The sequence below is a fragment of the Onychomys torridus genome, chromosome 5 (assembly GCF_903995425.1).
Source record: "Onychomys torridus chromosome 5, mOncTor1.1, whole genome shotgun sequence".
Lineage (NCBI taxonomy): Eukaryota > Metazoa > Chordata > Mammalia > Rodentia > Cricetidae > Onychomys > Onychomys torridus.
Window position 1 is genome coordinate 72,066,381 of NC_050447.1, and position 19,517 is coordinate 72,085,897.

The 19,517-nt window shown below is 41.2% G+C and overlaps 1 protein-coding gene across 2 annotated transcripts in view; it reads right to left on the minus strand.

The window, feature by feature from the left end:
* The window catches only part of Itga8 (integrin subunit alpha 8), a 181,397-nt gene that overhangs the window by 89,559 nt on the left and 72,321 nt on the right, over window positions 1–19,517 (minus strand). The window lies entirely within an intron of this gene.

Below are 19,517 nucleotides of genomic sequence, written 5' to 3' on the forward strand. Positions count from 1 at the left end.
CTGGAACCGTCTTCTTGTCCCATCATCCTGAGAAACACACAAATCTGAAGTCAACTACAACAAAGGCCATCAGAGCATTCCGTTTTTTAATTTTGGAACTCAAAAAGATTTACTGGGGCCTGAGAGATGGTTCAGTGGGCAAACTGTTTGCTGTGTGAGCAAGAGAATCCAAGTTCAGATGATTCCTGAGAGCTGCTGGTTAGGCAGGCCACATGTATGCCTGTACTCTAGGTCCAGTGAGAGACTCTGTCTTAAACACGAAAGTGGAGTATGATAGAGGAAAATACACATGCCCATCTCTGACTGCCAGACATGTATGTGTGCATGTATGCATACACACACACACACCCAGGATTTACTAATTTCAGATACTTTTGGACAATGAGGGGTGCCATAAGAACATTCAAAGAAATCTGGAGAGAGGGGGTTCCGAAGAGCATGGGAACCTGCTTCATATCCCAGCACACACATGAAAAGCCAGTTATGACTGTGGGTTTTTTTTTTTTTTTTTTTAACCCCAGCACCTAGACTAGCTGAAAAGACAAGCTTCTGGTTTAGTGAGATACCCTTTCCCAAAGCAGTAAGACAGAGAACAATAACAGGATTACTGATGTCCCATACTGGTCTGGAATGGGCACACATCCTCCATACAATAAGTAAAAAATGAATGCCAAAAGATAGCATATATGGAAAGATAGGAGATGCAGAAAAAGGTTAACACAGCTTAGGAGGGGCACCTTACATATTGAGAAAATGGAGAGTTCATGCAGGAATTCTAAAACTATAATTTTAGCAAATCCACCCGAGCATGCTTGAAAGAATGGGAGAAGCAGAGAAATATTGTGACCATGTTGTCGGCCTGATCAAAGGTCAATATTTTTCAGTATTTACCAGAGTATTTGGCACCTAGTAAAAAAATAAATGTTATTGGTGATTGTTTATGCCTAATCTGTAACAAACTCATACAGGTTGATAAAACCATGAACACACTCTTAAAAAATTATAAGGGGAGAATTCACATAAAACATTTATTGCCAATAAATACATAGGATGATATTTAACTTCCCTAGTCATCAAAGTATTACAAATGAAGGGAACAACGAGATATTGTTTTCAGCCTTTCAAACTGGAAGGATGAAAGATTAGCCCTGGGCGGGACTAGTGGAAGACCAGGAGTTCACGTGCCTGGTTTATGAGAGGGTAAGCTGATGTAATTTTCTTGGAAGGTAGTTTTTTGTTTGCTTTTGAAATAAGTTCTCATATAGCCCAGGATAGCCTTGAACTTGATATATAGCAAAGGAAGACCTTGAATTCCAGATCCTCCCACCTCCAACTCCAAAGTGCTAGAATTATAGGTATGCACTACCACCCTTTTGTTACACAGCCCACAGTTGGATTGTCTAGCCTGACTAAGGGACTCCAGAGTTGTTTCCAAGTTTGGAAAGTCACAGTAAATAGGTGTATATAGGTGGTTATATATGTATAGAATTGCTCATTTACATATAGGGCAATTTGATTTGCATGTGGTCTCTTCTTGAATTTCTCCTAAGGCCTTTGAAGCCCTGTTTGAAATGCAGTATTGTCTGTCAAGTGGAAATTTGCTTGATGGAAGGTGAAGAACTAGGAGTTCCAAATTCTGTTTTACTTTGCCACTGACTTCTGCATGACCTGGGACAAGTCTCCACTCACTAACACATCTCTGATGGAGCCTTTGAAGGGCATAAAGTGAGAAAGTAAAGTGAGAATTTGTTGGGCTTAGATGAATGTTATTCTGTGTTCTCATGTCTAACTCAAGCCTTTCCTATTACATATTGTAGCCTTTCTCATGCAGAGGTGTGTGTGTGTGTGTGTGTGTGTGTGTGTGTGTGTGTGTGTGTTTGTGTGTGTTCTTGGCTTTTCAAGTCTATACATGGACATTGGGCCTCTGTGACATGACCTACTGATTCCTGATCCCTACTTTGGGATTGGCGTTGCTGTTCCTCATAGACTCTGCTCCAGGACCTGTTCATCACTGTCCCAGGCTCTATTTCTACTAGGTCTCTTCCTGAATAATGTAAAGACCAGCAAAGGCAGTTAAGTAAAATCTGGGGACTTTACTTAAATTTCTGGGGACCTATCATAATCTGTTCTTCTATACACAGTGAGGCTACTAAGATCACAGGACTGGACACCTGTTACAGAATACTGGGGTTAAAGATGGGAGTGTGTAAGTCTGGAAATAGAGAAATTGGTGTTTGGGGTAGCAGAAAAACAGCTCATGTTTGGGGGAAGCCAGCATTAGAGTCTCCTTGAGTATGGCAAATGTGTTCATTTAAAAATAGACAGAGGCTGCCTTTCTTGCTATTTTATCATAACACGTAAAATATTACTGAGGGGAAGCTTATGAGTTGAGGAAGAAATGCTCAAGGAAAAAAATGCATGATTGTATCCCAGAAAGCAATAATGCTAACAATCTGTCTGAAATGCATCCAAATGAACTCTGAAGGAAAACATTTATGAGCTTGAATGCAGTATTAGGTTGCGGCATTATAATTTACAAAGGGTTTATTTTCCCTTTAAAAAAATCCCACAAAAAATCAGAGCAAAATCTCAAACAATGAGTGTGTCTTATGAAAATAGTTTTCTATGTGTTAATAGCATCCTGTGGTTGCAAGGGCCACCCCCCCCCCACTTTCTGCTTTCATTGTTACTGTACAGATCATTTCTCTTGGTCCTTGTCATGGGCCACACCAATACACAGTGTATGTGTACTGTCCAGGCAGCTGCCAAAAGTCCTGGAGAAAAGTTTGCTTCTTCAGGACTAGGATTCTTTTTCGGTCTATGGGAAATCAGTTTCCAGTCTCCAGAAAAGCCACAAACTCCCAAGACACCCATATCCAGCCTGAGAGAAAACTCCTATGATTAGAACATTATGGGATTTTATATGCTTTGTTTTAAAAAGGCAAACAGCAGACTCCTTTATTCAATAATGGGGCAGGCCTTACATACCCCCCTGCCAGCACCCAAGCTGTGTCCTAATCTGGTAGCATTGCATGGTTGTTCTTCATTGGCTGGGCATGATCAGGAACTCTAACAGCACCTGCTGCTAGGCCTTGGTGGATATGTAGTCTTAGAGTTGTAAAGTGAATATATATGTTTTCTAATATATCATGCGCTGAAGTGTATACTTTTTAAAAAGATGTGAAAGTAAGATGAGCACTTTGGGGGAAGGAAAAGGGGTTTAGAAGGAGTGGGGTGATAGGAAACAGTAATAGGGTAATTGAAATACCTAAAACTATTTTAATTAAAAATTATAAAATAAATAGATCTCATGACATCAAAATTCTAACTTCCTTAGGAAGCACCTTGTAGTGTGTCTATACTGGGGGGGGGGGAGGTTAATTTAAAGTGATACCATGTGGTAGGCTCTAATCCCATAGACCTGGAGTTGTAAGAGGAAATACACATCTGCACAGTAGACCATGAGTGCACCTGAGGAACTTGACCGTCAACACAAAGCAAGACAAGAGCTGTGGAAGGAACCGGTTCTACTACCATGTTGGTTTTGGACTTCTTGTCCACAGGACTGGGAGGAAATACATAAATGCATGTTTTGTTTGTTTGTTTGTTTGTTGTTTGTCCCAACCCATCTGTGGTCAAATTACAGATGGAAGAGGAGTTGGGGAGACAGGTATGGCATTGATACCAGTGGTTCCACACCATGGACACCTCCTCATTCTTCAACATCTTACTGAACATCAACCACAGGCCATGCTGTGCTGACCCCATCAGTGGGCAGGACATAGGTGCTCCTAGTCTTCGGGCACTCAGAAGCCAGTGTTAAACTCCCCAAACCGAGCCCAAGAGCTGGCAGAGTACTAAGTAGTGGAGTGCTTGCTTAGCATGTATACAGCCCTTGGTTCCATCTGCAGCATGAGAAAAGCAAAACTGAGACAATAAACCACATAGGCCGGGACCTGTATCATCAAAGTTTCTAGGTCAAACTTGGCTTTCCTAATCACTCCTAAATTGATGACAATGATATTATCCAATCCTTCTTTAGCACATGCTTGGGGGGAGACAAAACACAGGCACTTCTATAGCTTTCATGGGTAGAAAGGAAAACAAGCAGAGAAGAGAGACTCTGAGTGTCCCCAAGAGAGCTCCACCTACTTCACAATTTCATCTAAGGCTTGGCCAGATTGCAGCCTTTCTATTGTTCATTCTCTCTCTGGGAAACACCTCTTAGTGCTACTGGATTTTAGATAATGAGCCCTAACATCATAGGAAAATATCAATAAGTTATGTAAGATGACTATCATATGGAAAAAGTTCCAGTAACAAAGCAAATAGAAAAGGCTCAAGAGGACTTTCCTGGTAATTTTCTACATGGACCATTTCGGAGCTAAGGGTTAGCTCAGCAAAGAGCTTGCCACACAAAGATGAGGACCCAATCCCCAGCACCAATGTAGAAGTCCAAGGTGGTAATGTGTACCAACCAGCCCAGCTGAATCAGTAAGTCTCAAAAAATAAATGAAAAGGATTGATTAAGACATCAGTGTCAAACTCTAGCCTCCACATATATGCATGAGTACATACATACACACAAATGGACCTTCTCATAGGAAACTTTAGACATTGATGTTTTTGAGTCATCATTTTAGGACACAGAACTGAATCTGAAGCAGAGAGCTCAGACCTCAGCCTTGAAGCTGAACACCATCCTATCACCTCCACTTGGCTGGAAGAGTTGAGAAATGGGAATAATTGACTAGTTACAACAAATTTAGAGTTTTCAAGTTGCCTCCAGAACAATCCTGAATGGTGAGGGTTGGTCTGGTTAACTTTTTTTGTGGTTAGATAAGCTGAGGTCAGTACATGCTAAGGCTGTAAATCTGTTCCATGCTAGTGAAGAAGGAAGAATGTGGGCTCCTGGCTTCAGATGTGGTATTCTTTACACTACCTGGTGTGATAGTTAATCTCAATCTTGAATTTGGACTGAGAAGTAGCTAGCTGATAAGTAAAGCACACCTGTGTGTGTGTCTGTGAAGTGATTTTCAGAGATGACTAGACTCTGGAGTTTTGATCTTATCAATGTTTAATCTAATGATGGATTCAAAATTTGAACAGAAATTGAGAAGTCGCACTGTGGAAGGTGGAGTCTGGTTGGAGGAAGAAGACCCCTGGAGGCTTTAGATCCAAAGAATTCCAGGTAGTGTCCTTGGGGGCTGCATCTTCCCATGGCCCTTCCTGTCACTATCCTACTCTGCTTCCTGCCTGCTCTGGTGTAAGCTGCTTTTCCATCTCTCCCACCATGATGTATCGAAACTACATGATGTACAAAATGATTATATCCTACTTTAAGTTATTTTGTATTTTATTGTAGATGTTAAAAATCTAACACAGCTCTTCAGTAGCACGAACAGTGTTGGGTCTAGTTGAGATCCAGCTTGGAACAAAGGCCAAAGCTGCCAAGATTGAACTACTACCTGGAGTGGAACCCCAGGAGAGGAGTGCTGACGTTCATTTCCATTAGCTCTACTTGTCATCCCATTCTACACAGATAACATGACTTACTAAGTTTCAGTAGCGTTAGAAGCCAGTGGTGAGTTAAAGAGAGATAGGGACAAGGGTTCATAGGCAAAGACATGTGCCTGTGAGGTAGTTGGCACACTGATTCATGTATTTATATCATTCATTCAAACAATCATTCACTTATTCACCGAATCTTTAACTGGTGGTTTTTTTTTTTTTTTTTTTTGTTTTTTTTGTTTTTTTTTTTTTTTTTTGTATCAGCCAATGGTTTTGAGCATCAAGACTCCAAAGTAACCCAAACCATTCATATTTATCCCTTGGTTATAAGAAGGACATTTATCAACTAATCATAAGCTGGTGTAACTTCCATCTGAAATGTGTGTTGCTAGTGGGTTTCAACAGTCAGGGAGAGGTTCATGAGGAAGTGACATTTGACCTGAGTTTCTAAGTGCAAAGAGAAAATATGGACCATTTTCTGGCCAGGGTGTGCCAGAAACAGAAGGGATGCAAAAAAAGAAAGACACTGAAATAGTATTCATTTGCATATTAATAAATTTGAATCACTTATAGAACGACTATACAATAAGAGGGAAGAACTAATGTAAGATCCTAAGCACTGCCATGATTAGGCATTGTCTAGCTCTTCCACATGTGCCACTCTTGCTTCAGAGAAGCTGTAGCAAGGCATCTGGATTTTACCGGTTATATCTTTACAAGCAAGATCAAGTGGAAGTAATATCCTATTTTACTCATTGATACCATGGCTTTCAGAGAAGCCAGTATATACTACGGGTATTTAGGAGGAAATTAGTTCAAATTTAAACTGACAGATGGTACCTTGTATATAAATGTAATAGCCATACCATTTGATTTCTTTTATCTGAGGTGGGAAATGCCACAGTTTTACTACTTTCAAGTTGGATATTATTTAAATATGCTATAGACTTTGGAATGAATTATTTGCCAAGTACTTATAGAAGTTTTAGCTTAGACCCAGACTCAGATGTGAGGAAATTATGGTGAGTTTTAAGACTAGTGACATAGCTTTGGATGGAAGGCACACTGTTTCAACATGGCTGCCCTCTCAGGGGCAAACCAGGACATTGTAGATAAAGGTGACCACAGTTCCTGTTCCTTAAGAGCCACCCCCCTCAGTTTTTGAGAATGTGTCTCTCAGTGGGACTTGGGGATAACTGATTGCATTAAGGTGTCCTGTCAGTAAGTATCAGGAATCACCCTGTCTCTGCCTACCCAGTTCTGGAATTGCAGGTACCACTGTTTACCTACCACAGTGCAAGTACCATAATGCACCACTATGCCTATTTGTTTGTTTAGTTTGGTTTTTACTTTTTATAAGGGCTCTGGGATCAAATTCAGGTACTATGCTTTTTTTTTAACTGTGTCATTACCCATGTCTTGACATATGCATATCTTAATAAGAATAAAACTGTGTTATCTATTGAGAGGTATGCACAGTGGCTCCATATCCAGGATGGGAGCCTGGATGGTCTTAACAATATATCACAAAAATAGAAAGTTAGCATATTTATAAGTGGCTGGAATGGAGAAGGAAGGTGTGTTGGGTTCGTCTCAGCTGTACCTATGGCAATTGTATAATTCTTATCCCCTGTGAGTCAATAAAGCTCAAAATCAATCATTGTAGAAAGCTTTACAGCATGGAAATAGGTATGTGTTATAAACATGGGGTTGTTTTGCCCCTGGATAATAGTAGCAAAACATTTGTGAACACACCTGTAAATGTAAGAGCATATTTGAAAGTTGAAGAGGTAGAAAGTAGATAAATAAATACCTTATTCTGTTTATTGTAAAGACAGAGGCTATTTTCAAGCATTAAACACATTATAGTTCTCATTACATTCCTCACACAGTATCAATTATTTAACATCTTATTCAAGACTTTAAACATCGATCTTAACTTATCTTAACTTCCCTTTCCTCCATTTATGCACCTATCAATCTGGACCAAGTTACTTTGAAAGAAAAAGAGGATCAAATTTCTTTTTGTTTTTATTGAGTTTCTTTCTTAGCATAATCCAACAACACAGAAGGGTGTATCTTTAATTTGTTTTCTATGTACACTAACAATGAAAAATTAGGCAATGTTTTATTATGTAAAACAGAGGCCATTAATATTCACTATTTATGCCAAGATCCTTTTTAAAGATACCTGCTCCTTTCAGACCTCAAAATGTGTGAGTCCTTCATCCTCATTCAAGTATCACTCAATTAAACATTAGTTCATAGTCCTCTGTCCCTTGATATAATGAAGGCTTCTTGAGAGTAGGAAATGATTTTTTCAGATGATGTTCATAACATATGGAAGACATATGACCTTCTGCTGGGTCTCATCTGTGCCGTCTTCTATTTACTATTTCAATCTGGCTACAACAGAAAGTCATCTTTATTGTTGTTATTATGGTGAGAACTCTTGACATGCCATCTCTGAGTCTTTGCTTATGCTGGATTCTTCTGGGTTGCTTCTTGATATAACTGTACACACACACACACACACACACACACACACACACACACACACATATATATATATATATATATATAAAATCTTGGGACCTTTTTAATTCACCCACAGAGAGTCTTTGATCATCTTAGTAACACCGTGTGTGTGTGTGTGTGTGTGTGTGTGTGTGTGTGTGTGTGTGTATGTCTGTGTGTATATGTGTGCACAGGTGAGTATGCAACCTCAGAGGTCATTCTTCAGCAGGTGTGAACCTTGTTTTGTCTCTCATTGGTTTGGGACTGGTTAATCAGGCTAGGCTGGTTGACATCCAGCCCCAGGCATCTATTTTTTTTTTTTCTACATCCCCACTGCCAGGATTACTTGCACATGCCATTATGTAGGCCTTCTTGATGAGGGACCTAGGGAATGAAATTCAGATCCTTATGCTTATACAGCAAGTTCTTATGAATGAACTTTCTCCTAAGCTGCCCTCCCCCAAATTCACCCATATTCAACTTCCTTAAAAGTTATCTTCTGTTCTGCCTGTATGAAAGGCAACTATTGGATGCTTTGTTGCTGTGATGACAGGGTTCCTTAAGGGCATAGATTATGTCCACATAGTGTTGCTATTTCATTTAGGACTAAAATTAGTAAATGCACATATGCATGTTATTTGCATATTTTCTTGCTTAACCCTCAAACATTCCCTTTAAGGAAATTACTATTAGGTATTATGTCTGTTTTCCTAATGAGGAAACTGAGGCTCTAGGGTGCCGTCACTTGTCAAGGTCCCATTGCAGCCATTGTCACTCCAGGCTTGGAACTCAGGCCCAAAGAGCTGAATCACTGTTTAATTCAATGCTGTATATATACTCTTCATCTAGAATGGTGCTAAGCATTCAGAAGGCACTTAGCATGTATTTGTTGAAAAAAATAAATAATTGCCCTTCATGATCTCTTCAGTGTCACATGATCAATATTCTTCTATCATTTTTAATAATAAAGAAAATTAGTGGCTATTCTATACATTAACTGAGCAATGTTTATATTGCCTGAGTACCTGTTATTAACAAGTGAATTGAAAAAATTCTGACTCACCAAATTAAGCTATGTATTAAAACATGCAATTTGCTGATTTCAAATAATATTGATGGTTTGGGGTGGATAGAATATGTGGGAAAGGATCATAGTAGACAGATGATATGGGGTGAGGTAGCCTATTTAATTCAGCACATTACAAGTTTTGTCTTTGGCATTCTAGCAGCCATGTAAACACTCTGTGTCCAGATCCTGATTGCCAAATATCACTCTGAAAAGAAAAAGAAAGGAAGTAATTGTGGCTACTTAAAGAATGGTTAGTTGCAAGGTCTGCAAAGAAAATACACACACACACACACACACACACACACACACACACACACACACACACACACACACAGAGAGAGAGAGAGAGAGAGAGAGAGAGAGAGAGAGAGAGAGAGAGAGAGAGAATGAATGAAAGAATGAAAGAATATGATCCTGGAACATCATGTGGTGTTTTAGGGTATAGAAATACTCATAGAAAGATGGGCAATATCAAAAAGTCAGTGGTGAAGCCCCCAAGGAGGTTCACCCTGTCACTCAATGTGGGACAAATGCAGCAACAGAAATGGACATAGGAATGAAATATGACAGAAATTAAATATCTATGATTCCATACTAGCATAAATAAATAAGTAAATAAGCATATATGAATAAATGGTTGTATATATATTTCCTATATCAGAGTTACATAGAATGAATTTAAATACAGCTAGGTCAGTTTGTCAGTAATAATAACTCTGCAGGCAAGACTTGCTTTTGGATGCTAAGATAAGTGAAGAAACGTAGGAGAAAGAAACAAGATATTCCCATAGTCTAATGGTATTTTTCTAATAGACTCACAGTGACAGAAAACCAGCAACTTTCTAGTAGGGAAGCCCAGATGACAGTCGCCAGCAAAACAGGCACAAGAAGACAATGGCATCACACTCCTGTGCCAGAGTGCATCCAGAAGGGTTCAGCTCCACTGGGTGCTATTCTTGTCAAATGGATGGCCTCAGTCTAATTCTAGGGGAACAGCTGACACGGCTGACTTCAATCCTCTTCAAAATGTCTGACCAAAATTCTTCCAATGTGCCAAGGCTATGGCAGTAAAAACAAAACAAAACAAAACAAAAAACAAAAACAAAAACCAAGGAAGTGTCAGAGACTGAAGTAGGAAAACCTGACAAAATTCAATGTGGGGTCCTTGATTGGATCTGAAGTGGAAAAAGGATGTAAGAACTAAAAACCATCAAGCCCGACTGAATTTCGAAAAGATCTTAGCTGATGGCTACTGAACTACAGTTACATAGGATGCTGCTTGCAGGGGGGTCTGAGTAGGACACATCATGAGATGTGAGTGTCTTCATAATTTTTCTGTGAATCTAAAACTTTTCCAAAAGTACCTAAGAAAAAGGTTTTATAATTTCACCAAATCCTTTTTTTTTTTTTAAAGTCAAATCCTTAGTGACTTCCACAATATCACAGAGGCACCTGGAAGGCAGGTGTGTCTTGATGTGGGTTATAGAACCCAAGAGCTGAGGGTCAGACCTTTGGAGTAGCAACTTACATACCTATTTTCCTTCTTGATGGTGAAAGCAGGGCCCAGAGATGGGGATTGCTAAGGGAGATGAGGAAACTTATAAACTGAGGCCCGTTACCTCTCAATTCCTTTTAGCTTGAATCAAACTCAAGAACTCGTTCAGTTGAATTAATTCAAATCCATTTAAACTGATAGGCTATGTTTATAAGAATTGTGTTATTCTAATTTCTAATGTATTATAATGAACTTATGAGCATTGTGTCCCAGCAAGAATGTCACATTTGCTTTGCACACATGCTTTAGAAGCACTGTGAAAAGTGAACGCAAACTTTCACTACAAGATTTGAATGCAGTTCAACTAAACTTCAAGTCAATGGTTTCAAGGTCCTTAAAGTTTAACAAAAATACATTATTCCCTTTGGGTCAGGCTTCCCCTTTATTTTCCCTTATGTGGAGATTGGTCTAGCTTACCTATTTGCTTACATTGCCCTCTCTCTGTGTCTCCCTGTCTCCCTAACCTTCTCTGTCTTTCTGTCTTTTCTTTCTCCCTTTCTCCCTCCCTCCCATCTCCCTCTCCCTGCTACCCTCCCTCATTCCCTCTTACTCCCTCTCCCCCAGCACTCATTAAATCAGATGGGTCATTTTATTTCATTGAGTGTAATTGTCTGAAATGGCTTCATGATATAATCACCGTATATTAGGAGCCTGAACAAGACAACGATAGTTTTGGCCCTCAGCCCATGTTTTCCTTGGTTTTTATTGCTTGTGAGATTTGTGTTCCCCAGCAGAGTCTGGACTTCTCTCCTCTATCCTCTGATGCTTGGCCTATGTGTTTGGCAGGCTGTGTTGCTATGCAATCATGGTTAACAGGATTAGACGAGATCATTGGATTTTAGGATTCCCAACTATCACAGCTGTTTCTTCTCTGACATGTTTTCACTCAATTAATGTACACAAGATCATCTGGCCAGCCCTTGGCTTCCAGTAAGGACCAAATAGAAAGTTAGATACATCTCCATTTTGGTTGTCATATAAAAAAATATCTGTGATTCCTATTTGTGTGTGTGTGTGTGTGTGTGTGTGTGTGTGTGTGTGTGTGTGTACACGCGCGCGCGCACGCGCGCCAGTGACAGCACTTATTACATACAAAACAACTAAGAAATGTTATAGGGGCACCATAAATGTAAGAGAAAAAATTTCACACATTGTTCTTATAACTGAGTTTCCATAGTTCTGTAACTGAATCTCCTTTCACGTGGTATAGACTTTTCCCCACTGTCCTGCATCAATATTCAAGTTATCACTCATGATCACCTCTTCCTTACTCTCTTCTGCTCCTCTGTGTTCATCAGAGCTTGTCATTCCTGGGCTTAGTCTACCTTTCAAGTTCCACTGTCATCGCATCAAATTCAGGTCTACTTGGAATGTAATTCCATATTTACACGGCTAAGGGACAGGGAAACAGGTGCATTTTCTATCTCTGCAAAGCACAGGCAGCCCAGAGAGACGTCCTCACACCTCATCTCCCACCCAGGGTGGCAGTGACAGGTAGATTGTATCATCACAGAGTAGCAATGCACAGGCTAGAGGGGAAATTTCTGCTGTGGGCTTGCTACCCAGGGGACTCACAGTAGCTGCGACTTGACTCATCTTCCTGTTTGGAGTGAAGGAAGCAAACATCCCTATAGGTTAAAGGAAGAAAACACGGGAGTTTGTTTATTCAAGCAAAAGAAAAGAATGCACCCTGTCATGCAAAGGAAAAAGTGGACCTCCAAAGAATATAGTTTTCAAAGGAAAGTGGAAAGTTGCCATTTCTTAAGTGTTCTATATAACCTCAATTTAATACCACATGATCTCAACTTGTATCATACAATTTAGCCAATTTTGTATTGTATGCACCAGCATGTATATAGGTGTGCATGCTCACAGACTAGACAAGGACAATGGGTGCCTTGTTATATCATTCTATAACTTACTTTCTTGAGATAAGGTCTCTCTAGAGCTAGGCTGACAGCCAGCCACCCCTGACAATTCTTCTGTCTTTACCCCTATAGTCCTAGGGCTGTGTGTATATGAGTAGACACTGCCAGCTTTTTTTTTTTTTTTTTCGTTTTTCGAGACAGGGTTTCTCTGTGTAGTTTTGGTGCCTGTCCTGGATCTTGCTCTGTAGACCAGGCTGGCTTTGAACTCACAGAGATCTGCCTGGCTCTGCCTCCTGGGTGCTGGGATTAAAGGCATGTGCCACTGCCACCCAGCCACTGCCAGCTTTTATGTGGGTGCTGGAGATTTGAACTCGGGTTTTCATACTTGTACAATTAGTTCTCTTGGCCAATGAACCATCTTTCCAGTCCTACACCATTTAATTTTTATATCCACACATTCTTGTCTAATTTTATAGGTGAGGAAACTAAGACTAAGACATTTCCTCACTCTTACACAGCTAGAAATTAGCAAAGTCAAATTTTCAGCCTGGATAGTCTGTCTTCAGCCTAGTAGAATACAGTTTCTCAAAATCTTCTACCACCAAAGATGCCTGTGACAAAGTAGTTTTGGCTCCATCCATGACAGTCAGATTCCATTCCTATTTTAAGATACACAGAGTATTTCGTAAGAATCTTTTCCCAACTTAGAAGTGCAAATAAATACACACAACTCTGCCAACACCCCTAAGAAGTAGAAGCTCACAGAGGTCACATGGTCCTTTGAGTGTCAAGTCAGTCAGTGGGAATCTGAACAGAGGTGTTCTGAGTTCAAGTCCCTGTTCAGATGTGCTCTGCTGACTTTACTAGGACAATACTGGTCTGACATTTTTCAAAAAATAATGAAGTAGAGTTCCATCCAGTCTTACTGTATATACTTCTGCTCTACATAAACATATAAAAAATAGACCTTGACATATGTGTACATATATCTGTGTGAGAAGGATTTGAAAATAGTATTCAAATGAACATACTCTGTATCTTTTGCACAGTGTCTAACACACTTGGGACTCTTAATGATCAGCAGTTATAGCTGCAAACTGAGAGTGCCTATGTGGCCTGGAACCTTGGTGCTGGGTGGGAGTGGCAGAGGCAGGAAGCCTAGCTCTAGGTCCAGTGAGAGACTATTCAAGGGAACAAGGTGGAGAGTGATAGAGCAGGTCACTCAATGGCCTCTGCTGGCTTACATGAACATATGGTCACTTGTACTGGTACACACTTGTACATACACTCCTCATCCCATATACACAATACACCCCCCTCCACATTCACGCTTATAATTGCAAAGATGTTAATAATACTATTGGCCCCATGCATATGACAATCAGCTCTACCCTTCCTCTCTGAAGAAAGCAGTCAGGCTATACAAAGAATATTAGAGTTCTTGCTGCTATTTATGAATTGAGACAATGCGTATGTCCTGCCACTGTCACAAGGAGGTCTAATAGCAGCAGGCTGCCCAGAGAGAGCATGTAGCAGGCTCTAAAGACAACTGAAGTCAACAGTGCTATGCTGCTGAACCTACTGGTATTACAGTGAGGGGCAATGTTCACTTCAATAACCAGAAGATCAAGCCCACTCTAACCCAACCAGTAACTTCAGTTGGCACCCCCTGTTGATAAGCACCACTTTTAGATGTTGTCCAACTGGTAACAACTTCAAGGGGTTGGCTTGGTCCAAATCTAGACTATCAAATATGTTTGTCTTTGTATTTCTGACTGGCTTAGACTGGAAGGAGTGAAGAATGTGCCTGTGTGTGAACACTCAAGTGTGCCTCTGGCCTTGCCTAGAGGAGGCATTCCCTGCTGGATGCTGCCCTCACTTGTTCCTCGACTGGGTAAAACCTGTGTGTGTAGTGTGTGCATCAGTTTTGATTTTGGAACTAGCACACGTTCTGGAAGTAATCAGGGAATTGAAGGTGCCTGTTTATGAAACTACAGAGCTGGGCACTTTCTTTTGGTAATGCATATAATTAAGACCAAATGATTATAAAATTTCTAAAAACTAACACTATTTCTCTCATAAAATACTTATTTTTTTAAATTCACAAGCATATTATTCAACTTTTTAAAACTTCTGTGAGTGTATTCTGTTCTATTCCCCCCTAAAAGCTGCATTTTCAAAATGTATTTCATGAATTTGCAAATTTTACATTCTCTGGATTTTCTGGAGAAAGTCAAGATATGGGGACTGGGGAGGTGGCTCAGTGGGTAAAAATGCTTGCTTTTCTAGCATGAGGATGACTTCAAATTCCTCAACACCTATGTGAAAAAGAAGAAAATACCTGTGCATAACTGTCTATTCATCCATAACCCCAGCATTGTGGGCTGGAGACAGATGGATCCTAAGAGCTCCCATCCTGGTGAAAGCAGCCAGTTTCCAGTTTAATGAGAGCCTGTCTCAGGGCAATAAGGCAGAGAGAGACAAGGAAAATGCCTGACATGTTATTCTGGCCTCCACATGTGTGCATGCATGCATACACATAGGTGCGTATACACATCACAATACAGGAAGAAGAGGAGAAGGGGGAAGAAGGGAGAGAGAGAGAGAGACAGAGAGAGAGACAGAGAGACAGAGAGAGACAGAGAGAGACACATAGATAGATAGATAGATAGATAGATAGATAGATAAATAGATAGATAGATAGAGGTTTTCTGCCAGTCTAGTGTGAAAGCTGTCTGTTATATCTTGAATATCTTATTTGGTAGAACCGAGCAATAGATGTTTACAGGTTAAGAAGGTTCTCACAGTCTTTAGCAGGGCTCCGTATGGTAATGTGCAGATGTGGAATCTCACTGTATCTGAATTGCTCCTTAGATTGGCACCTCAAACAGCCCCTGCTTCAGCGCCTGTGTCCTCTGGGCCTGCAGCCCTAGATAAGCTCCACGTTACCAACACACCATACCTCTATTCTGTATTGTCACTGGGTGGCCAAAGTCACCCCAGTCATACAATGTTCACAAATTGTCACCTCCTCCACAGCTCTGGAACTCCTCAGTGTTTACTGTTTGAATGAATGGAATGGTATCACCATGTAGCTAGTTGTTAAAGTCTGTAAAGTAGGATTTAAAAAAAAATCCCCTCTCCTTACTCTGTGCATATAACAGTTACTCATTTACCAAGATGCTCTTTATCTGTCTACATCCTTATGACACATATTGTCAAAACCAAGATCAAGGTAACTCTCATCTTCCACTGAACTATATCCCCCCTGCATCCATCCAGTTCTCTCCCTGAAGCTAGTGAAAAACATATAGGTGCTGCCCATTTCCCATCACTGTAGAGGACACGTCCACATGGCTTCTCAGTCTGCCTCCGGCTTCTCTCTCTGCCTCCTGCCCTGTGATGTGACAGTGACTCTGGATGCCTCTGAGCTGTTTCAGGAAGTTGTATGTTCTCATCATAGCTTCCCTCCCTGCTTTCCCTACATTGTTTGTTGATACTCAACTGTTATATGAGGTCAACTTAGAGGTCCTCTACAAACAGCAAAGAGCAGCCATCAGACAAGAATGAGCTTCACTTCACCTATTACAGCGATCCCTGTTCTTTGCTGTAAGAACTGTTTGTAATTTTACATTTGAGAAGGCAGCAACTTGTCCAGCCACAACACAGTGTGTAGTCTATAGTAGGACTGAGCTCATACTATTTGACAGAATGAGGCATCTTACTTATCTTTCTTCTAAGCCTCTGAACTAAAATAACCAACACAAAAACAAGGCTGAGAAATTTAAAAATCAGTATTTCATTTCAAAAGTAGCATTTTCTTTTACATTTTTTTCTCATTTCCTAATATCATTATTATTCTCTGGGGGCCATTTTTGTTTTATTGGCTTGGGTAGGGTTGCCATACTGGATGCTTACTGGGATGCCTGCATAATCTACAAGTCAATTCTTGTCTATTTTGGAAAATCTCACCCTTTGTTTCAGAGTCTATCCAAGTTCTTCCCAGAGGACTGAGATGAGTTTCAGGCTTTAAGTGGATTCAAGTGAAATGTGTCATCCCTGGAGCTTGGAGCAGAAACAGCTCATCCTGTGTACAGAGGAGTCTGGTCTGGAGAGAAAGGGGAAAAGGGAAAGGGAGGAGAGGAAAGAGTGGGTGCTGTGGGATGTTCTCTATGCTGTGAATGTATTGCTATGATTGATTGATAAATAAAATGATGATTGGCCAGTCGCCAGGCAGGAAATATAAGCAGGACAAAGAGAGGAGACTTGGGGGAACAGGAAGGAGGAGTGAGGGAGACAGATGCTGCCAGCTGCTGCCTAGGAGCAGGATGTAAAGTACTGATAAGCCACGGGCCACGTGGCAAGGTATAGATTTATAGAAATGGGTTAATTTAAGATATGAGATAACAAGAAGCCTGAGCCATTAGGCCAAACAGTTAAGTAATATAAGTCTCTGTCTATTTACTTGGCTGCGGGACTGGTGGGTGAGAGAGATTTGTTCTGATCATGGGCCAGGCAGGACCAGGAAAACATAAACTACAGGTGGAGAGGAGGATAAGGGAGAGGAGGTGATAAGAAGAGAGGGAAGGAAATGAGAGGGAATATATGAGAGTAAGGGGGAGAGAGGAGTGTGAGACACAAAAGAGGGGAGAGGAGAGGGAAGGGGAGAGGAGAGGGAAGGGGAGAGGGGAGGGTAGGAGAGGAGAGGAGAGGAGAGGGGAGGGGAAGGGAGGGGAAAGGGAGGAGAGGGGAGGGGAGGGGAAGAGAGGGGAGGGGAGGAGAGGGAAGAGGAGAGGGAAGGGGAGAGGGGAGGGGAGGAGAGGAGAGGAGAGGAGAGGGAGGGGAGGGAAAGGGAGGAGAGGGGAGGGGAGGGGAAGAGAGGGGAGGGGAGGAGAGGGAAGAGGAGAGGGAAGGGGAGAGGGGAGGGGAGGGGAGGAGAAGAGAGGAGAGGGGAGGAGAGGGGAGGGGAGAGGAAGAGAGGGGAGGGGAGGAGAGGAGAGAAGAGGGGAGGAGAGGGGAGGGGAGGGGAGGGGAGGGGAGGGAAGAATAGAGGGGGAAAGAGGGGAGGAGAGGTGTGGAGAGGGGAGGAGAGGAGAGGATAGAGGGGCAACAGGGAGGAAAAAGGACAGGGAGGGGTGGAAGGGAAGAAAGGAGGAGGGAAGAGAAGAGGGAAGTTAGGAGAATGAGAGGAGGAAGAGACTCCAGTGGGGGAGGGGAGGAGAAGAAAGCAGAGGAGAGGACAAATGGTAGAGAAGGGAGGGAAAGCAGAGGAGAGAGCAGGGAGGGGAGATGATGGCACAGTCTAGGGCTTGTTCCTAGGATGAGTTCTTAGCTTTGTGTTGTCTTGAGATACTTTTCATTTAAAAACTACCGTGTGTGTGTGTGTGTGTGTGTGTGTGTGTGTGTGTGTGTGTGCGCGCACGTGTGTGTGCGCGCACGTGTGTGTGTACGCACATGTGTGTGCGTGTGTGTGCACGCACATGTGTGTGTGTGTGTGTGTGTGCGCGCGCGTGCATGTGTTAGCACCCATGTAGATGTCAGAGAACAACTTGAGATAGTCCCTTAACCTTAATGTAAATATCCCTTTTATTGCCTAAGCCAAGTTAAGGCACTTTGATTTTAACTGTGATCATGTATTTTAAATGATACTTGGTAAAATACTAATTTGAGTACACAGATAACTTCCAATAATTGTAGACTGGTGCATGAAAAATAAAATGTGTTTTCCTCACTCAGCTCTTCCAGATGATATTTTAGCCTGTGGTAATTCATACCTTACATTGGTAGCAACAACACAAGGATGATCTAGAAAAGAGAGCTGCTGCTTAGTGTGATATGTGTAGGAGTAGAAATGAAGTGTAGAAGCTTGGATAAAGGTTCCTGTCCAGTGAGAAAAATGTACACCTTTGCTGCAGGCATGGCAACTCTGAAGCATGCTTTGCAAAGTAGAGTGCTGGGTTCAAAACTCATATCTCTTAGCACCTCCCAGAGTTGATGAATCAAGGTATCCAAGGAGGGGGTCCTGGCCTTCAGTTTTTCTAGTCAGGCTCAGTAAGTACCTGGCATACCTACTAAGTTCCCGAACCCCAATCCAAATCCTCCTCCCCTAAAAACTCATCCAGGTGTAATGTGAAGCCCAGACATGGCTGCATGTTGAGAGTTTGTGAAGAGAGACATGGAGAAGATTCTCAACTTACTCTACCCTCCTTCCGTGTCCTGCTCATTTGGAAGGAATATAATCTGACAGGAAAGTTGTTTTGTGTTACCCTCATTTAGCCCTTGTTCAGCCTTTACAGGAAGCCCTGCACTGGCTGATTGATTGACACATCCTCTACTTCCCTGCCCCATAGAAGGCAGACATTCTGCCCATCAAGTAAGTGCTCTGTTACTATCCATAGGGAAAGGATGTTTATGACAGACATAATGAATAGCCACAACTTTCTCAGTAAGCTGAAATTGCAACACAAGAGTTGGATTTAATTAATCACCTTGACATAGTTAGAATAGTAAAAACATGAGGGATCTTGAATTTTTAATTAGTCAAAACCAGAATACATTATGTAGGAAACCCCTCACCCCTATCAAACTATTAACCATTATTGATTAGTGTTGTATAGATTAAGAAAACAAATTTAACCACACTTTTTTGGCACTGCCATGGGTAGCATTAACACACTGCATGATCCAAATTCTCTCTCAGCCCACTATTATAGCTCTGCCAGTGCTATGGAAAGTTTCTAGAAAATTTGTAAGAATATGTTATTATCTTGTTTTGCCTAATCTCAGAGAAACAAAAGCCAACTAATTGAGTCAATGATGTATATTTGGGCAGTCAGCTTACTGAACTTCTTTTCCAAACCTGAGATCATTCTATAGCTAGAAAGGATGGTAGAAAGAGACAGAGTTTAATAAATAATCAAAGTTGTCCATAAAATATTAATGATTTCTAAGGTTTATTAAGACCATCATAAAAGAACCAACATAAAAATGACCAGTG